This window comes from Ovis canadensis, chromosome 12 (genome assembly GCF_042477335.2).
Source record: "Ovis canadensis isolate MfBH-ARS-UI-01 breed Bighorn chromosome 12, ARS-UI_OviCan_v2, whole genome shotgun sequence".
NCBI lineage: Eukaryota > Metazoa > Chordata > Mammalia > Artiodactyla > Bovidae > Ovis > Ovis canadensis.
Window position 1 is genome coordinate 90,169,871 of NC_091256.1, and position 19,655 is coordinate 90,189,525.

A 19,655-nucleotide genomic window follows, 5' to 3' on the forward strand; every position below is an offset into this window, starting at 1 on the left:
GCCTGACACCCTTCCTGGCACCTGCAGTCAGTTCTGTTTGTCTGTTTTTTGAATCTAGTCTTCCTCTCCGTGTGATTGGGGGCCGGGTGGCTCCAGTCTCGAGTCCAGGGGTGACTCGTGACCTAGGGAGCCTCTCAGAGCCCCGTCATCCCTGGACGGCAGGCCCTGGCTCAGGACTGGCGCCTGATTCATCCCGGCTGCTGGGAAAGCAGGTTCCTTTCATTGTCCTGCCATCTTGGCACGTGGAGCATGACAATAAAAGAATTTATTTCTTTAGCCCAGGATCCAGCCACATTTGGTGTCTGCCGTACACTGGGGCTTCTTAGCCGAGAAACCTGGCAAATCCTCTCTCCCATCCCTGCCTTGTGCTTTTCCTTATACCAGCTCACAGTGGGCTTCTGTAATGTGCAATAGAAAAAAAATCTTAACCAAAACGTTTGAAATTATTCCTGAGTCTCCTGAATGGAAAATTACACAATAAACAGTTAAATAATTAATTAAATGAGATAATTAAAAGCCAAGTAAAATATCTGACTAGTTCATATAATTAAATGAATGAGCTATTATATAGCAGAATAGACAAAACACCATTGTTCTCTACTGTACTGCCAGAATTTGAAGCCCCAGTCTGATCACAGGCTGGAAGAATTCTCTGTCACACATTTCTGTGTAACGATCTGTATTACTGCAGATTTGAGAGCTTAAACATTCGGTCATTATCAAGAATTCAGCCTTGAATCTTTCTGGAATGAGGTGGGAATATAAATAAGTTTTAAAAGGCATCATGCCATCCCTTCCTCTTTCTAACAGCTTCTTTTCTAAGAAGTCAGACTCCTTTTACACAGACTCCTCGTCCTCATCCTGTGGTTCTTAAAAAGCACCAACAATAGTTCTTCTTACCACTTAGAGTGAATAAATAATTCAGAGTAAGATAATATCCAGTGGAACTTCAAACTGATAAACTTCTTCCAAGTCCTTGAAGACGGATCTTCAAAAGAGAACACTGAAGGACAATTTTTGGGATTCCTGTGCAGTTTCTAAGTGATATCAAAATAACATAGGACAGTCTTCACGGTGCCTGTTCGGCAAAGTCCCATTTGATCGGTGGGCTGGTGCTGGTGGGTGCACAGGAGCCCTGCGTGGCACCTGCTCTGAGCCTGGTGCCAGTTCGATGGCAGAGGGGAGCTGGAAGTCCCCTGTCCCAGCTCCGCTGCTCATGCACGACCACGGCAGAATTACTGTAGAGACACGGGGCTTCCCTCCTCTCGCAGATGGGGCGGAACTCCATTCCTCGTTAGTAACCCCTGGAGGTACATAACACGCCTCACAAGAAATTAATCAACCACATTTTATCCAAATCCTTTGGGCTGAAATTCCGCTGTCCTCAGTGGAAAGAGAAAGCTATTGACAGTCATCAGTGTGATGGTCCTTCATGTATTTGGAACCTACAATTAAACGCTCCGCTTTGGGCTAAATATTTCTTTTTAATGATTTTTTAAAAAAACATTTGTATTTTGATGTGAGCTATTTTTAAAGTCTTTATTGAATTTGTTACAATATCGATTCTGTTTAATGTTTTGGTTTTTTTGACCACAAGGCATATGGGATCTCAGCTCCCCCACCAGGGATCAGACTCGCAGCCCCTTCATTAGAAGGCGATGTCTTAACCACTGGACCTCCAGGGAAGGCCCTAAAACCATTTTCTAAATGGAAGTATGTGACTCAGATGGTAAAGGATCAGCCTGCAATTCAGGAGACCTGGGTTTGGTCCCTGGGTTGGGAAGATCCTCTGGAGGAGGGCATGGCAACCCACTCCAGTACTCTTGCCTGGAGAGTCCCCATGGACAGAGGAGCCTGGTGGGCTACAGTCCATGGGGTTACAAAGAGCTGGACACGACTGAGTGACTGAGCACAGCATACAGCTAATTCACAGCTTGTGTTGGTTTCAATTGCGCAGCGCAGTGACTCAACATATCCAACTGTACATACACACATATATCGGGCCTTTTTCAGAGTCTTCTCCATTACTGGCTATCACAGGACATTGACTATAGTTCCTTGTGCTCTATACTAGGTCCTTGTTTATCTCTCCTGTGTGCACACGTTAATCCCAAACCCCTAATTTGTCTCTTCCCCAGAGGGGACTACCTTAACCCCTCTCATCTAGTCAATCTCAGCCGGGTGACAGGACATTTGGCAAAGTCTGCAGACTTTTTTGGTTGACACAACTGGAGGGCAAATGCAACTGGCATCCAGGGGGGAGAGGCCAGGGGTGCTGCTGCAGGGCACAGATGGTGCGTGCGTGCACACACAGACACAGCCTCCTACAGTGAATCACCCCCACGGTCAACAGTGCCCATGTTGAGGAACTCTGCTACCTCTCTTGTTATAGTCTCATTTTCCAGAGCTTTCGTAATCCTCTGAATTTGCTTTGCGCCTCTTCTCCAACTGGCATTTCCCCAGCTGGACTTGGAGCTGTGACTTCACACATGATCCTGATTGTCTCTGAAAACTAAGGACACTTCCTAATCCCCTCTGTCTGTGATACTTGTTAGGGAATAAGCTAAAGTGACGTGTCCTGCGTGGAGGTTATAGACACACAGCACTTCTCTGGGGATATAAATGACCCACTTCAAATGCATCTGGGCATTTGGGTGAATGGCTAGGGGGGCCCAAATTCTGCTCCAATAAGATCATCAGGATATCAGAGCCTGATAGCAAAGAAGAGAGGCTCGGGGTCGGGGCAGGAAAGGAAGTCTCCAGGAGCTGTAGCTGGGGCACGAGGGTGACAGAGACTGAAGGGGGAGCCCCCTGGCTAGCACTGCGTGACAGCCAGAGGAAGGCGCTGGGAGAGGCCGCCCAGCCTCAGCTGCACTTCCCTGCAGCCTAGGGACACGTGTTTAAGATGCATTTGGGCAGGTTCTTAAACTTTTTTAACTTTCCCAACATGGACCAGTGAAACCTCTAAAATGAAAAGACTTGTGTCTGCCTTCAAAAATGGCAGGAGTAAAGCCCTTTGAGGGTAATCTCAGAAAAAAAAAAAAAAGATTTCTGGAAGAAGACGCTGACTGGTCATGGCCAAGAATGGGAGCCACCCAGGGAGATCCCTGGGGCAGCAAGAGGAGGCCTGGGATGGACAGAGCGCTTCAAGTCTTCGGGGCGGAGCCGTTTTCTCTCCACACAATGCTTCACTCGTGAGAGGCTGTAATGCACCGGTTTCTGACTTGATTAGCATTTTGCTCCTAACTACTGCTCTTAAAGTCAAATTATAGCTTTCTAGAGGATAAAAAAAGAGAGAGAGAGAGAAAGAAATATGCTGAGGTTTGCACAGAGATCAAATAACCATTATGTTCTAAAAACCGTACATTCTGCCGCTTGTGCCGATTTTACGCCAGGTCCCACGTTTCTCATGATTGCTGTCTGCGTAGAAACCTCGGCCTCGGGGAGCCTGAACACAAGTCGTCTGGTTGGCTGGGCCTCTCTAGGAAGTTGACAGCGCATTCCTTGGGCTTTGAGTTCCAAGTATGTTTTTATATGTGGATGACTCAGGGAGACCTTATTTGCACACTATCCATTTGGCATGAAAGAGTATCTGGATGAATGTGAAAAGAATCATCAGTTCACGTTGATGCAAGGGGAAAGTGGCAGCTTAGTGTCTCTCACATTCCCTCCACTTCCAACTCCACGTGAATTCTGACTCCATCTTCCAGGGACCCTCAGTCGGCAGGAGGGGTGGGACCACAGGCCTCTGTGAGCCCGTCTTCAGTGGGGGCAGGGCCGGGCCGGGGGCGGCTTTATGTTCAAAAGGTTGACAGCTTAAGAGAAATGGATCAATTTCTTTAAAATCTCCAATTACCAAAATTCAATCAAGATGAAACAGACAACCTAAATCATTCGATGTGTTTGTGTGCTGAGTCGCTTCAGTCGTGTCCGACTGTGTGACCCCATAGACTGTAGCCCACCAAGCTCCTCTGTCCACGGGGTTCTCCAGGCAAGAGTACTGGAGTCGGTTGTTATTTCCTCCTCCAGGGGATCTTCCTGACCCAGGAATTGAACTTGCTTCTTTTATGTCTTCTGCATTGGTGGGCGGGTTCCTTACTTCTAGTGCCACCTGCAAGCCCCCTAAATCATTCTACAACCATTAAAAAATGGAATTTCTAATTTAAAAGTCCCCTTAAAGAAATCATCAGTCTCAGATAGCTTCACTGGAGAGTTTCATCAAACATTTGAAAGGAATTAATACCACGGTCTTTTCCAGAAGATAGAAGCAGAAGGAATCCTTCCTAACTCGTGTGTTCTGAAGCCAGTATTACTTTAATACAAAATCAGACAAAGACAGTAAAACAAACGAAAACTGCAAACAAATACCTCTCGTGAACTTAGATACAAAAATTCCAACAAAATATTTGCAAATTGTTTGCAGCATAGTATTTTAAAAAATGATCGACCGTGACCAAGCGGGGTTTACTCCGGGTCTGCAAGACTGGTTCAGCATTGGAAAATCCACAGTGTAATCAGCACTGCTGCTGCCGCTGCTGAGTCGCTTCAGTCGTGTCCGACTCTGTGCGACCCCATAGACAGCAGCCCCCCAGGCTCCCCGTCCCTGGGATTCTCCAGGCAAGAACCCTGGAGTGGGGTGCCATTTCCTTCTCCAGTGCCTGAAAGTGAAAAGTGAAAGTGAAGTCGCTCAGTCGTGCCCGACTCTTCGCGACCCCGTGGACTGCAGCCCACCAGGCTCCTCCGTCCCTGGGATCCTCCAGGCAGGAGCGCTGGAGTGGGCGCCGTCGCCTTCTCCGGTAATCAGCACAGCAACAGACTGAAAAAGAGAAGTCCTGTAATCATGATGCTCGATTAACAAATGAGAGGCATTTGACAGGATCCAACACCCATTCATGAACAAAAAAGAAAGAAACAGACAGACAAAAAAATCTCATCAAGATAGGAATTACCTCAACGTCACAAAGACTCTGCAAACTCCTACCGCTAAAATGATGCCCACGGTGAGAGACCAAACGCTTTTTCCTTAAGACTGGGAACAAGGTGAGGATGTCCACTTATCAGCACACCACTTATTCTTGTATTGTTATTTAACGTAGTGCTGGAAGACGAGGATGCCCACTTATTAGTATACCACTCATTCTTGTACTGTTATTTAGCGCAGTGCTGGAAAGCCTGATCGGTGCTCTATGGCAAGAATAAAATGAAAGCAAACCCTCTAGAAAATAAGAAATAAAAGTGTCCCTGTTTGCAGATAGGGCTTCCCCGGTGGCTCAGTGGTAGGGGACCTGCCTGCCAGGGCAGGAGACTCAGGTTCCATCCCTGGGTCAGGGAGATCCCCTGGAGGAGAAAATGGCTCCCGCCCCAGGAGTCTTGCCTGGAGAATCCCAAGGACAGGGAGCCTGGTGGGCTACAGTGCATGGGGTTGCAAAGAGTCAGACGTGAGTGAGTACACACACCATTTGCAACAACGTGATTGTCTACATAGAAAACCCCAGGGACACTACAACAAACAAACCCTAGAACTAAGTTCAGCAGAATCACAAGAAGCAAGATCAACACATGGAACCCTGGGTATCTTTATATACTGACAATGAACATGGGGAAAAGAAATTCAAAGTGTAATGCCATTTACAATCACCGCAAGGAAAATGGAATACCTAGGAATACATTTAACAAAACGTGCTCATGATCTCTACACTGAAAATTATAACGTGTTGATGAAATAAATCAAAGAAGACCTAAACCGATGTGTGGCATCCTGTGCTCATGGGCTGGAGGACCAAACGGTAAAGACAGCAACTCTCCCCAATTCATCTACAGCTTCAACACAGTTCCTATGAAAATCCCAGCAACTTTCTCAGACATAGACAAGCTTATTCTAGAATTTATACGGAACAGGTTCTAGGATACCTAAACAATATTGACAAAGAAGAATAAAAGGGGAGGAATTACCCTGCCTGATGGGAAGGCCTGTAATCTAGCTGCAGTGGCCCAGAGACTGTGGGACTAGTACAGGGCAATACGCATAGTTGGGTGGGTTAGAATGGAGAACCCAGAAACAGGCCATACACAGATGCCCAGGCAGGCTTGGCAAAAATGCAGAGGCAGTTCCATGGAGGAAGAGTAATCTTTTCAGTGAGTGCTGCTAGAACAAATGGACAAGTATAAAAAAAATAACTGGGCCTAAATTCACATCTTACGCAAAAATTACTACAGGCGGGCATCAGACGTAAACGTAAAGTATAAAATTATGAAACATTTTGGAAAAGAATAGAAAAAAAAATCTTTGCAACTTAGGGCTAGGCAGGATGTATGACACCTAAAGTGTTGTATAAATCATAAAAGGAAAAATGAATAACCGGACCGCAACAAAATTTAAAGACTTTCACTCTCCCAAAGCCCACGTGAAGAAGATGAAAAGATAAACTATCGGCCAGGGGAAACTATTTTAAAACCACATATCTGACAAAGGACTAGCAGCTAGAGTGTATAAAGATCCTCTTGAACTCAACAGTTAAGAAAAAATTGAACAAACCAATTAGAAAATGAGCAGAGACGTGAACAAGCATTTTACTAAAGAGGGTATATTTGTGTCAAACAAGTGCATGAAAAGATGTTCAGCGTCATTAGTCATCAGGGAAATGCAGATTACAGCTGTGATGAAATTTCACTGCACACCCAGCATCGCTGTGCAAATAAGTATCAGTGACGACAGCAGATGCAGATGGGGATGCAAAGAAGCTGGGCCGCTCCTGCGCTGCTGATGGGGATGTAAGATGGTGCAGCCACTTCGGAAGACAGGCTGGCGGTGTCTCGTAAACCTAAATGCGCGTTTACCGTACAACCCAGCAATTGCATTCCGGAGCATCCATCCCAGCGAAACAAAAGCTCATGGTCACACAAAAGTCTGTGTATGAATGTCCATAGCAACCTTATCCCAGACCGCCAAAGCCTGTAAGTAGCCCAGATGCCCTTCAGCAGGTGAGTGACTGAACAAACTGGTAATCCATGCTGTGGACACTACTCAGCCACGAGCATGGATCAGCGATTGATACGCCCAAAACAACTTGGGCTGATCTCCAGGGAATTATGCTGAGGGCAGAAAAGTCCATCCCCAAATATTACAAACTATATAATTCCATTTATATGTCATTTTGAAAGGACAAAATTATAGTTAAGCTGTTGCCAGGGCTTAAGAATGAGAGAGATGGGTGGGGAAGGCTGTGAAAGAATAAAATGAAGTTCCTTGTGGTGATGAACTATTCAGGGTCTCCTCTCCCCCATCTTGACCAGGATGGTGGATACGTGCATTTACACATGTAATAACAGCGTGTAGGACTAAACACACTAATACAAGGAAACTGGGGACGCCGGTATTGAACAATGTCCGTGCCCTGCTTTGGACACTGTGTTACAGCTTTTCGTCATGTTGCCATTGAAGAAACTGGGTAAAAGCCCATGGGATCTCTGTGTATTATTGCTTAAGATTGCGTGCTAATCTATCGTTATCTCAATTAAATTTTCAATAAAAAAGAATCACTTCTAATATTTTTCAGTATTTCAAAGGCCACTAAAAATAAGAGAAATAGATGCCATTTGTTACTGGAAACATGAAGCTCTATTTTTAAAGGCATAGGACCTATATGAAGAAAACTAAAAGCTTATTGAAGGGCTTGGATCACCATCTGAACAAAACAGATCAATTTATCATGTCCTTGAGTGGGAAGACATTTTAAAAACGACAAATCTCTCAAAGACAAGACAGAAATTCAGTGCAATTCCAGTTAGAATTCTCGCCAAGGTTTGTGGTTGTTGTTTTAAGCGGGGGTGGATGTAGGATCAAAATATCTTAGAGCTCACGGGGAAGAATAAAGCTCCAGAACCTGGAAGCGTGTAAAATGAAAGCAGTGATGGAGCGCGCGCCTCCCCCGGCGTCAGGACGCAGCCGCAGGACCGCTGCGATCCGCTCGCTGTGGCACTGGGACCAGTCAGGTCAGTAGAAGACGTCAGAGCCCAGAACAGTCCCCGGGGTGCGGGTGGGCTTGATGTGAGCAGAGGTGGCATCTCCACTTGGAGGGAAATCTATTGCCATATGATGCCAGCGAGACTGGTTCTACATCTGGAAATAATACCATCATACTCTATGCCATGGCGTGTAAAGTCGTAAAACAACGAAAATCCCATGAGAAGAGTTAGGCTACAATACGTGGACTGAGAATGAGAGACCTTCTCAGCTAAGATAGGAAATCCAGATGTTGGTTTCAAAAAGACATTTTCAGCAGTACAAAGATTAGAAACATTTGAATGGCAGGCTATGCCAAATACAAATCTCCAAATAAATAACGGAGTAGAAAACACACTCGCTATGCTTCTAACAGGAAAAGGGCTAATGTCTATAATATGCAAAGAGCTATATCAAACTGGGAGGAAACCCCACACCACACACATATAGCCCCCCAGTGGGCGGATTATGTGCCCCTCGTCAAACAGCAAATGCAAGAAGCCAAAAATATATGCAGAGATGCTCAGACTTTCTAGTGGTCAGGGAAATGCCGATTAAAAGGACTAACATATTCTAGTCATTAGACTGTCAAATGTTGGAAGGTATAGTAACACCTACTTCTGGTAGGGACTGGGGAAAAATATTTCTGGTGGAAATGTAAAGTCTTTTGGAAAGGAATCTGGTAATATCTCTTAAAATGGACAAACTACACACATCTTCAACCCTGCAATCCTTCTGGGAATCTGTTTCCTAAAAGTAAAAGTCCCCAACACAAATCTGAAAAAGAATATATGTGTATATATATATATATATATATATATACACTCTGTGCTGTACATTGGAAACTAACGCAGCATTGTAAGTCAACTATACTTCAATTTCTAAAAGTCTCCAGGGTATATGTACAATGATGTTCATTGTAGCATTGTTTATAGTGAGAAAAATCTGAAACAAAGTGCATGTCAACTGAGAGAGGGATGGCTACGTATGTTACATTCACCTACACTGTGGAATATTATGCAGCTGTGAAGAAGAACAAATTAGCATTCTGCCAGTCAGCATAAAGGAATTTGGATGAGACATTATTGCGCGAGAAAACTAAGATATGAGAGCAGCGTATATAACAATCTCATTTTTGTAAAGCAAATAATGGTTTTCAATCTACCTATCGTAGTATATGAATAGACACTAAGGTTATATGAATATATACTAAGGTCATATGACTCTGGAGAAAACCCCAGAAAAGTATGTATCATCTTGTTTGCACAAATTCCCTGGAGGAGAAACGTGTGGGCAGAAGGATCAGGGAAGAGGGGAGGAGAAGACGAGAGGGTGCAAATAAATAAGATGGAGATTCTGAGCAAACTGAACATGTTCCAGACTACGTGGGACATCTCTAGTATAGCTTTTTCTCTTCTGTGTAAAATGATGCATATGAGAAATAATCATGTATGAAGAAGTTAACATCATTGTAGATCTACTAACTTGCAGAGAAATCTATGATAAACTGTCTGATGAAAAAAGAAAGTTGGGGGACATCCCTGGCGGTCCAGTGGTTAAGACTCCATCTGCCAACGCAGGAGGTGTGAGTTCGATTCCTGGTCGGGGAGCTAAGATCCCGCATATGCCACGGCCAAAAAATAAAAAAGCATTAAACGGAAGCAGTGTTGTGACAAATTCAGTGCGGTGGTGGTGACGGTCACTAACTCGTGTCCGACTCTTACGACTCCATGAACTGTAGCCTGCCGGGCTCCTCTGTCCACAGGATTTCCCGGGGAAGAATGCTGGAGTGGGTTGCCGTTTCCTTCTCCAGGGCATCTTCCCCACCCAGGGACCAAATCCACGCCTCCTGCCTTGGCAGGCAGATTCTTTTATTGACTAAGCCATTAAAAATGGTCCACATCAAAACATGTTTTTAAAGAAGTAGGTTGGGACGCAAGGGCCGGGAGCCTTCAAATGGGCATCCAGTCCTGTGAGCATCCGGAGCTGCCGGAAGTATGATAAGAGATAGCCCCTCAACGTATCTGAGCATATATTTGTCTGTGTGTCAACAAAACACCGGTTATCTCAGGGGAGAAGCAATGAGTGGATGGCACTGGGGCAGAGTGGAAAAGAGGCGACGACGAGCTCTGTTTGCTCCATGTTAGTTTATCTGTTATTAGAAGCATGGGCTCCTGCTCCAATGCTCAAAACGTTTAGGAAAAATTAAAAAACACAAAGCCCAGGGTTTCCCACATGGCTCATCAGATGTCTGCCATGAATTGCACGGAGAACACACTCCAACACACACCGAATACTCATCGTGGAGACGGGATGCAAGCATTCGCGGCTGAAAGTGGATCTACTTTGGGGACCACAACTTAGGAGAGAAAATAATATCCAGATTTAGGTGATACATGTTTATTTAAGCTCATCTTGAAAGAATATCAGACAGCAACTGCTGGAAGATAAAACATCAGAACAATCCCCAGGGCAAAGTCAGAACGAGGTTGATGGAGTCCTACCGACATGGAAATGCGATACCCAAGATGCAAGGAGACGAAACCGCAGTCCTCAGGGCCTGTGAGTGCTCGCTTGAGTTCAGGCAGCCGCAGCCCAACAAGCCAGCACGCCCAAGGCGCCACTTAGGACAGCGGGCAGAGGCTCACAGACAGACCGCTAGGCTCCCAGGCAAAGTGCGGCGCAGAACACTTGTCTGTTGCCCGTTCCTCAAGTCTTCCCCTTCCTCGGACTCCCAATGCTCGTGTCAGGGTGTGAAAGGAGAGTTTTCAGCCAAAGCCTCAAGGCAGGGACAACGGATGATAAATGCACCCATATTTAAGAGGCTAGAGCTATCATTGTAGGACTAACTAGGAGGTGACCAAACGGATCCATCAGTAATCAATACCATCCCCTGTGTCCAACCTTTATAGAAGGCTCATCAGTGAGATTCCTGGTAGTCGGGGAACTCACGTGAGTAGAAAGTCTCATCGTGTTCCTTCCCTCCCACCTCCAAACCAAAGAAGGGATCTCAGTGCACTCGTTTGTAGTGATTGGCGCTGTCTGCAAGGGGGGCGCTTTGCATCTCACACTCCAGCTGGAGGTTTTCCCACAACAATGGAACGTAACTTTGGGGGGAAAAATGTCCCCAGCAAATTGGGTCAGACAGGAAGAAGATGAAGAGGTGAGCTGGAACTGCCCGTGGAGTCAGGGCAGGGAAAAAAGGCAGCTTGCTGTTCTAGGGAGCAGCCATCCGTTTCTGGAACAAAGATGTGCAATGTTCCCTGTGGACCACTGGGTACCTCAGGGAGTAGATGGGAAGGACGGCCTTGGGAGGACCCCATCTGAGAGAGCTGCCTGCCTGGATCTCAACAGAGGGAGGCAGTGGGCGGTCAGCCAGGAGCAGTGCTGTGTCAGGACAGCCAGCGGGACGTTCGGAGACCTCGCTGCCGTGCCGTGGAGAGGAGCCAGCCTTTGGATGCCAGCATTTGGATGCCAGCCACGTGTTAGGTGGCCAAATGAAAACTACAAACATCCTGGCGGTGGATGCATCCTCCCCTGTAAGCCTCCCTCTGCCCTTGTCTCCAACCCTAAAGCAGCCCAGAGCCGCAGTGGGGAGGGGCTGGAGCAGGCACAGACCAGCCCCTGACCCAGGGCTGGCTCCCAAACCTCGGGTCTGCCCGAGCTGAGGGCGAGAGACGAGCTCTGACTTCATGAGGGACTGGCATGTTTATTTAGGTTTGGTCAAAGCCCTAAGTCTGCCTGGAAAGCTGCTCAAAAAGTCACCCGAGGGGTGAAGAAGGGAAATCCTATTTCGAGCGTGTTTTCAGGAGGTGCTGGTGAGTAAAATCACTTCCTAACTGCATCCACCCAAGTTCAGCCCATTTGGTGCCCATGAAGTCGTCTGCCCTCAGCTGGCATTCAAGGACCTCTACCACCTGGCCCTTGCGTGCTCTTTAAGTTTATTTTTTTAAATAACTGGTTCCCTCTCTTCCAACGTGCATCGCAAGGGTGCCCCACACCCATGCCCTCTCCTGCTCCGCCGTCACACCTTCCTTGCCTCCCTTCTGCTTGTCTACACCCCAGTGTTCTCTGAAGGCTTCCCTCCAAGCCACACCTCCTCCACCACGTCTGACCAACCAGCCCGGATGCTTCAGAATCCCTCCTTCCTCTGAGCTCCGTGCTGCTGATCAGCAATAGAGTAAGAAATTCCACGCCCTTAGTTCACACAACCCGCACTGCATTTGACAAATGTGTCCACCATACGCATTGCCTCGTTACTTTACCTTGTCAGCTTCTTTCCTTCACGCCCTGCCTCTCATCAGAAGCTCCTTGTTTCTGTGGTGATTATTTGCTCATTTGTGTCTCCAGACTGTAGAAGATTCTCAGGACTGTTTGTTGGTGGTGTTGATGTTGCTAATTCAGGGCTTTCCCACCTCCTAGGAGTGGGAAAGTGCTCATTGCCCCGAAGTTATCATCCGGACCGCCCAGCTCTGAGATATACCAACACAAACCGAAACACAAGGACCGGTTATTTTACAGCTGCTTCCAAAAGGCCAGGCTGACTGTGTTTCCACGGAAGGAATTTCCTGGCTGAAGGCGCGAAGCGTTTCGACACAGAAGAGCCAGGAAATAGGAAAGAGGGCAGAGCTTCAAACCATGGGAGGCAGGGCAGAGCGCCACTGGCTCACTTCCTGTTTGGCTAGCGATCCGTGGGCAAGGATTCTAAAGGGCTTTGTGCCATTTTCTCTATTTTTGAAATGGGAACAACAACATATTTTCGTCGGCATAATCACTAAGCTTATTAGTAGAACCAAATGGGATAATGTGAACTGCTTTGCTCTGTAACTTAATGTCATTAGCCCTTTAAAACGTCATTTCTGGAGAGAGACAGCAATGACCTAAAAGAACATCAGTTTTTCAGAGAAAAACTTTCACTTTGCACTGCTGTCAATTTAAAAATCAAGATGTCGGGAACTTTCCTAGCAGCCCAGTGGTTAAGACTCTGCAGTACCAATTCAGAGAGCTCAAGTTCAACCCCTGATTGGGAAACTAGGATCCCACATACCTCTGGGCATGCCCAAAAAAATAAAAATACAGTCCTGATAAATTTTATAATAAAGAAACCTAAAAAGAAAAATCAAGATGTCAGCCCTTTAGAAATCAAATAGCTGGGCCATGAATCAGCAATGACTCATTTCAAAGATTTAAATAAACGTAAAGAAATCGTAACCCAAAGGCTCCGCTTTCTCTAAAGGCTGAGGCTTGTGTATTAACTTCCGTTTTCCAGTTCTCTCTCTGGTAGTCACCAGGAGTCTTCTGTGCCCTATGCCAGCCCAGGCAGGTCAAGTACAAGCTCAACATTCTTCCCCAAAGAAGCAAATAGCCATGCTTTGTCTCCAGAGACTGCCAAATGAAAGGTGATGAGGTTATCCAGCGGGCCTTAATCCTGGTGGGATTCGACTGCCGTGCTAACTCTCTGGCTACTTTGGGAAGACGAGACCAGAAATGGAATTGCCTAGATCAGCTGTCATCACCTGGATCTGAATTTGCTTATCCCACAGATAAATCAGCCAACCCTTTATTTCCTCTTGCTTGTTTAAAACCAATTCGGAGGGTATAGAGGAACCTGTCCAACATGTGATCCTTGTCCCCAGTGGTGGAAAGCCCAGGCTCTGACCTCAGCGAGGAACACGGGAGGGACCAGGCCTGCCGGGCAGGCATAGCTGCCTGGGGTGTAAGTGAAGAGCAGTTGGGGCCAGAGGCTGGGGACCCATGAGGGGTCCTGGGGAGAAGGGATGGACAGCCAGGCAGGGTCAATACATGTATGATGACAAGTATTTAATTTTCCCAGTGAAAGATTTCTTTGTAAAATTGGAGCCTGTCTTCTATTTCCAGATATGGTGGTTTGGAAAAAGAACCCATCCTATCCCTCAGACTTGCATTTAATCTCATGAAACTCCAGCGATAAATCAACTCAAAAATTAATAGTTTCTTTCCTAAGAGCTTGGTGAGTGAAAATGATTCTAAGCTTTTCAGATAATTGTTGGAAAAAAATCACCTAATCTTGAGCCTTGAGCCTAGTTGTTAGATGTGAATACAAAATTAAAGAGTTGCCTTACGTGCAAGCTCAGGTTTACGCGGTAATTAAGCTGGAGATGTAGAAGCGCAACCACCCGAGGGTGACAGGCAGCTGTTCAGGCCCCACTGGCTGAGGACTCCTACCTTCAAGTCTCATTTCTGAAACTCCCAACAGCACTGCGCGACCTACGCACAAAATCTGAGCGAGTCTACCTTTTCCCAATGATACCAACCCCAAAGCCCCCTTTTATTCCTGGAAGTCAGCGTGTCCACTTGTGGGGACTGTCCTGACCTTTGCAGCCAATGAGACTCTCCCTCTTAGAGATTTGAAGTTAAGCTGCTGGTCAACCTCTGTGAGCCGCATGCAATGAGGCGCTGTCTGAAGGCAGGGTTGGGAGCATTTATGTGACCATGAACACAAGGAAAGAGGTCTGGGGGGAGAGAGAGAGGTGTGATGAGCACAGGAAGCTGCAGTCCCCAAGTACGAATGTAGACACTTATTTCTTATTTTTCAGTTTTCTTGTTCAGTTGTTTAATTCTTCATGTTGCTGCATTCTGGGGTTCCTTGTGATAAACCTAATTACATATAATAAACCCTTTATACAGCATATTTTCAAGATAGCTTGAGTAGATTTCTATTGCTCAAAACCAAAACATCTGATTAAGAAATCCTGCCATGTCATTGCAGCTGAACATTTAGAAGCTGATTTCACCCAAGCATCACTGAAGGACTTATGGCAGGTTTTATTGCTAGTGTAAATGTTTTGTAGGCAAAGTTACACCTAAATGCAAGTACTGGACATTGATTATTAACAGAATGATTATCATTTCATGTATCTTATTTGAAACACTTTCTATAAAATGTTTAAAACACTATGTTATTGATTTGCCCATCAAAATTTTCCTCTCTGAATATTGAATGAGTTCTAATTTCACAGTTCCTTTAAGAGATACTTAGAATTTAGGCAAAACAATTATAATTGATATTCAATTTTTAAGACTGAGTTACAGAATGCATTAAGATGACTTCCTCATCTACTTTATATTGTGGATGTTATGCAAGATGGAGGCCTTCTCGGCTCACATTGGAGCAGCAACAGGATGATAGTGCTTTGCATGGGTTTCCCTGGTGGCTCAGACAGTAAGGAATCTGCCTGCAGCGCAGGAGAGAGACCCGAGTTCAGTCCCGGTCGGGATGCTCCCCCGGAGGAGGGCGTGGCAACCCACCCCAGAGTTTTTGCTGGAGAAGCCCGTGGGCAGGGGAGCCTGCTGGGCCGCAGTCCCTGGGGTCGCAGAGTCAGGCCGGACTGGGCGCGCGCTCACAGTGCTGTGCGCGCTGGTTGTCTTGGTTCATTATCGGATCTTCGTCCCAAATTTATCAGGAGACGTTTGACCAAATGTTTCTGATAAATTCTCTACCTTTAAATAAATATAAAAATAACCTTGCATCATTTACCTTACCTCTCTCTGCTTATACTGCAGTTTTTCCTCCAGCCTTTTTTATGGCTTATTTGCAGATGGGGTCTTTAGGGAAAAATTAAGGTTAAATGAGGTCATAAGGGTGGGGCCCTGAGCTGATAGAATTAGTTTCTTTTTAAGAAGAGACATCAGGGGGTTTGTGTGAGTGTGTGTGTGTTATGTGTACGTGTGCATGTGTGTTGTGTGTTATGTGTGTGTGTGTGTTGTGTGTGTTGTGTGCATGTGTTATGTGTGTGTTGTGCGGGTGTTGTGCATGTGTTGTGTGTGTGTGTGTTGTGTGTCATGTGTGTGTTGTGTGAGCACGCACGTGTGTTGTGTGTTATGTGTGTATGCATGTGTTGTGCGTGTGTTTTGTGTGTTGTGTGTGCGTGTGTGTGTGTGCGCGTGTGTTGTGTGTGTTATGCATGTGCTGTGCATGTGTTGTACGTGTGTTATGTGTGTGTTGCGCATGTGTTGCGCGTGTTGTGCATGTGTTGTGTGCGTGTAGTGTGTGCTGTGCATATGTTGTGTGTGTTGTGTGTTGTGTGTGCATGTTGTGCATGTGTTGTGCGTGTTGTGTGTGCGTGTATTTTGCATGTGTTGTGCGTGTGCTGTGTGTGTTGTGTGTGTGTGTGTGTGCACGTGTTTGGGCACCAAAGGAGAGCGCATGTGAAGACACAGCAAGAACACCTCTGCCTGCAGGCCAGGTGGACAGCCCTCTCCAGAACCCAAGTCATCTGGGGCCTCGATCGTGGACCTCACCCTCCAGAGCTAGGAGGAGGTACGATCCCGCTGCTTAAGCCAGCCGACCCACGGCATCTGTTCTGGCGGCCTGAGAAGACTACTGCGTGCTACACGGCGGAGGGTGAGTGCTGCTCCTGAGGAAGCGTAGGGGCCGAGAACGCAGAGGACACGGTCATCCATTGCTCATATTCTATTGCATTAGAAACTTGAGCCTCAGCAGTCAGAGGTGAAAAAAGACAAGTGGAAAGTTGGACAAAAAAGAAAGAAGCAAACTGCAGTAGCTCCCAAATGACCAACTATCACAGTGAGCACAGAAAGTCCAGAGAATCAACAAGTTACTAGAACTGATGACAGAGTGTTAAAAACTGGATTTATTTCTTCTTCCATGAAACATGTTCAGTCACATCTGACTCTTTGTGACCCCATGGACTGTAGCCCACCAGGCTCCTCTATCCACGCGATTCCCCAGGCAAGAGTACTGAAGTGGATTGCCATTTCCTTCTCCAGGGGATCTTTCCGACCCGGGGACTGAACCCACGGCTCCTGCATCTCCTGCATTGGGAGGTGGAGTCTTTACCCCTGAGCCACTTGAGAAGGCCTAGTACCCAAACCCATAAGATTCTTTGTCATAAATCTAACAAAACATGTTGGGGACCTTTTAAAAAAATCTGAAACTAATTAAAATAAATTAAGTCATAAAAGTAGAGCTATATCTTATTTATTGATAAGATAAATAAGAATTATTTAAATAATCTTATTTAAATAAGATTCAATATTGTAAAAATGTCTCATTCTCTCCCAGTTAACCTCTGAACTCACTATATTTCCAACCAAAATCTCTACAGAGTTTTTGCAAATGAACTCTAAAATTTACGTGAAAAAAATGCTTTCAAAGAATAAAGAACAGCGTAAAGGAATTTCCCCTGCCATGTAAGAAAGTTTGTTATAAGTTATGATAATTAAGTGTGGCTATTACAATTAATATCAGTTCAGTAATAGGAAAATAGACCAATAACAGCAAACAAAGGTTTACAAAATGAAACCATTCCTACATGGAAACTGTATATGATGTTACAAATTTTGGAGGGGAAGGGACAAACACTTCAATAAATGATGGTGTAAAGTCTGATTAATCACATAGGGAAAAAATTACATACCTACCTCATGCAATGCGCAAAGGGAAAATCTAAGCAAAGACAACTCAAAAGCCAAATGGGCAGAGGATACAAATAGACACGTCACAGAAGAAATTCCATTAACATGAAACAAAAGCACTCCCACCCACTCGCGGTCAGAGAAACACAAGCTAATGGAAGCAGAGTCGCGCTCACACAGTTGGGTCAGGAAAACGTGACGTCAGATGATGCCAAGCGCTGGTACGGACGGGCAGCGGAGAAGCCCGCACTTCGGAGAACACTGAGAAATACAGATTCAGGTTGAAAAGGCGCATCTTCACCTCAGCAACTCTCACACACATGCCCGAGTAAGTAAGTGTAAGAACATTGTGTTCATGACACTGTTTGCAACAGCAAGCAATTAGAAACCATCTAAATATCCACTAATAGTAAAATGGATTCATAAACTGAGATTGTGTTTGTTCAGTAGCTCAGTCATGTCCTTGTCTTTCACTATATCCAGGAGTTTGCTCAAACTCATGTCCATTGAATCAGTGATGCCATCCAACCATCTAATCCTCTGTCGTCCCCTTCTCCTCCTGCCCTTAATCTTTTCCAGGATCAGGGGCTTTTCCAGTGAGTCGGCTCTTCACATCAGGTGGCCAAAGTATTAGAACTTCAGCTTCAGCATCAGTCCTTCCAATGAATATTCAGGGTTGATTTCCTTTAGGATGGACTGTTTTGATCTCCTTGCTGCCCAAGGGACTCTCAAGAGTCTTCTCCAGCACCACAGTTCGAAAGCATTAATTCTTTGGTGCTCAGCCTTCTTTGTGGTCCAACTCTCACATCCATATATGACTACTGGAAAAACCATAGCTTGGACTATAGGGACCTTTGTTGGCAAAGTGAATTCTCTGCTCTTTTAATACGCTGTCTAGGTTTGTTCTAGCTTTCCTTCTAAGGAACAAGCATCTTTTAATTTCATGGCTGCAGTCACCATCTACAGTGATTTTGGAATCCAAGAAAATAAAGTCTGTCACTGTTTCCATTTTTTTTCCCATCTATTTGCCATGAGGTGCTGAGACTGGATGCCATGATCTTAAGTGTTTGAATGCTGAGTTTTAAGTCAGCTTTCTCACTCTCCTCTTTCACCTTTATCAAGAGGCTCTTTAGTTTCTCTTCACTTTCTGCCATTAGGCACTTAGACTGAAGTACATGCTCATAAAAGCATGCCAAACAGCAATCAAAATGGATGAACGTAAGTGGGTTAACACGGGTAAATGTGAACACTGAAAGATGGCCTGGTATCATTAATATAAAGCTTAAAAGTATACGTCAGTAATGTGCTTTATTTGTTATATATCATATGTATTAAAATTACAAAAATATGCAAGAGAGAAAACATTTGTTGCATAATAATTCATGCGTGGGAGGCAGAGGGTGAGGAACAAGATGGGGAAAGTAGATAGAAGGCTTTAACTGCACCTGTAACATTTTATTTTAAAAAAACTGAAGCAAATACAGCCAAATATTCAGATTCGACAAAGGTCAAAGGTCTGCACTTTATGTTATTTTCTGTAACGTTCTGTAAAGTTATTGAAATATTCTAAGTTTCCTAGGTGGTTTAGTCCCTCGGTCGTGTCTGACTCTCTGTGACCCCATGGCCTGTAGCCCGCCAGGCTCCTCTATCCATGGGGTTCTTTAGGCAAGAATACTGGAGTGGGTTGCTATATCCTTCTCCAGGGGATCTTTCTGACCCAGGGATCAAACCAGCATCTCCTGCATTGCAGGTAGACCCCTCACTGCTGAGCCACCAGAGAAGCAATATTTCAAGCCAAAGTAAGACTAGTCCTGCCTGATTTATACCCGCAAATGGTTGCAGTGGTTGCTGAAGACAAGCCCTGTTATTCTAACATTTTGAACTTGAGCAGGAGTGTCTTATGATACATTGATTTAATGCCAGCATTTTCTACTAACAACACGGCTCATGAATAAATCATTTAAAATCAAGCAGTGTTTTCTGAAATTACTTCACTAGGTTGAAAGACTGAAGACACAGTAGTATTTCATAAAACTGGGGGAACAATGAAGCAAAAAAGTGAACCATGGAAGTATGGTTGATTGACAATGCTGTGTTAATTTCTGCTGGGCAGCTAAGTGGTTCAGTTATATGTATGTATATGTGCTTTTAAAAAAAATATTCTTTTCCATTATGCTTTATCACAGGGTATGGAATACGGTTCCCTGTGCTGTGCAGTGGGACCTTGTTCTAATTC

At 45.2% G+C, this 19,655-nt stretch overlaps 1 long non-coding RNA gene across 1 annotated transcript; it reads right to left on the reverse strand.

Moving 5' to 3' along the window:
• Nucleotides 1-1,525: 1,525 nt before the first annotated feature.
• Nucleotides 1,526-12,608, reverse strand: LOC138415799 (uncharacterized). Its single transcript, XR_011247421.1, has 2 exons — nt 12,268-12,608; nt 1,526-4,816 (listed from the first exon to the last, which is right to left on the reverse strand). It is a non-coding gene; the product is annotated as an uncharacterized lncRNA (long non-coding RNA).
• Between the last annotated feature and the right edge of the window lie 7,047 nt (nt 12,609-19,655).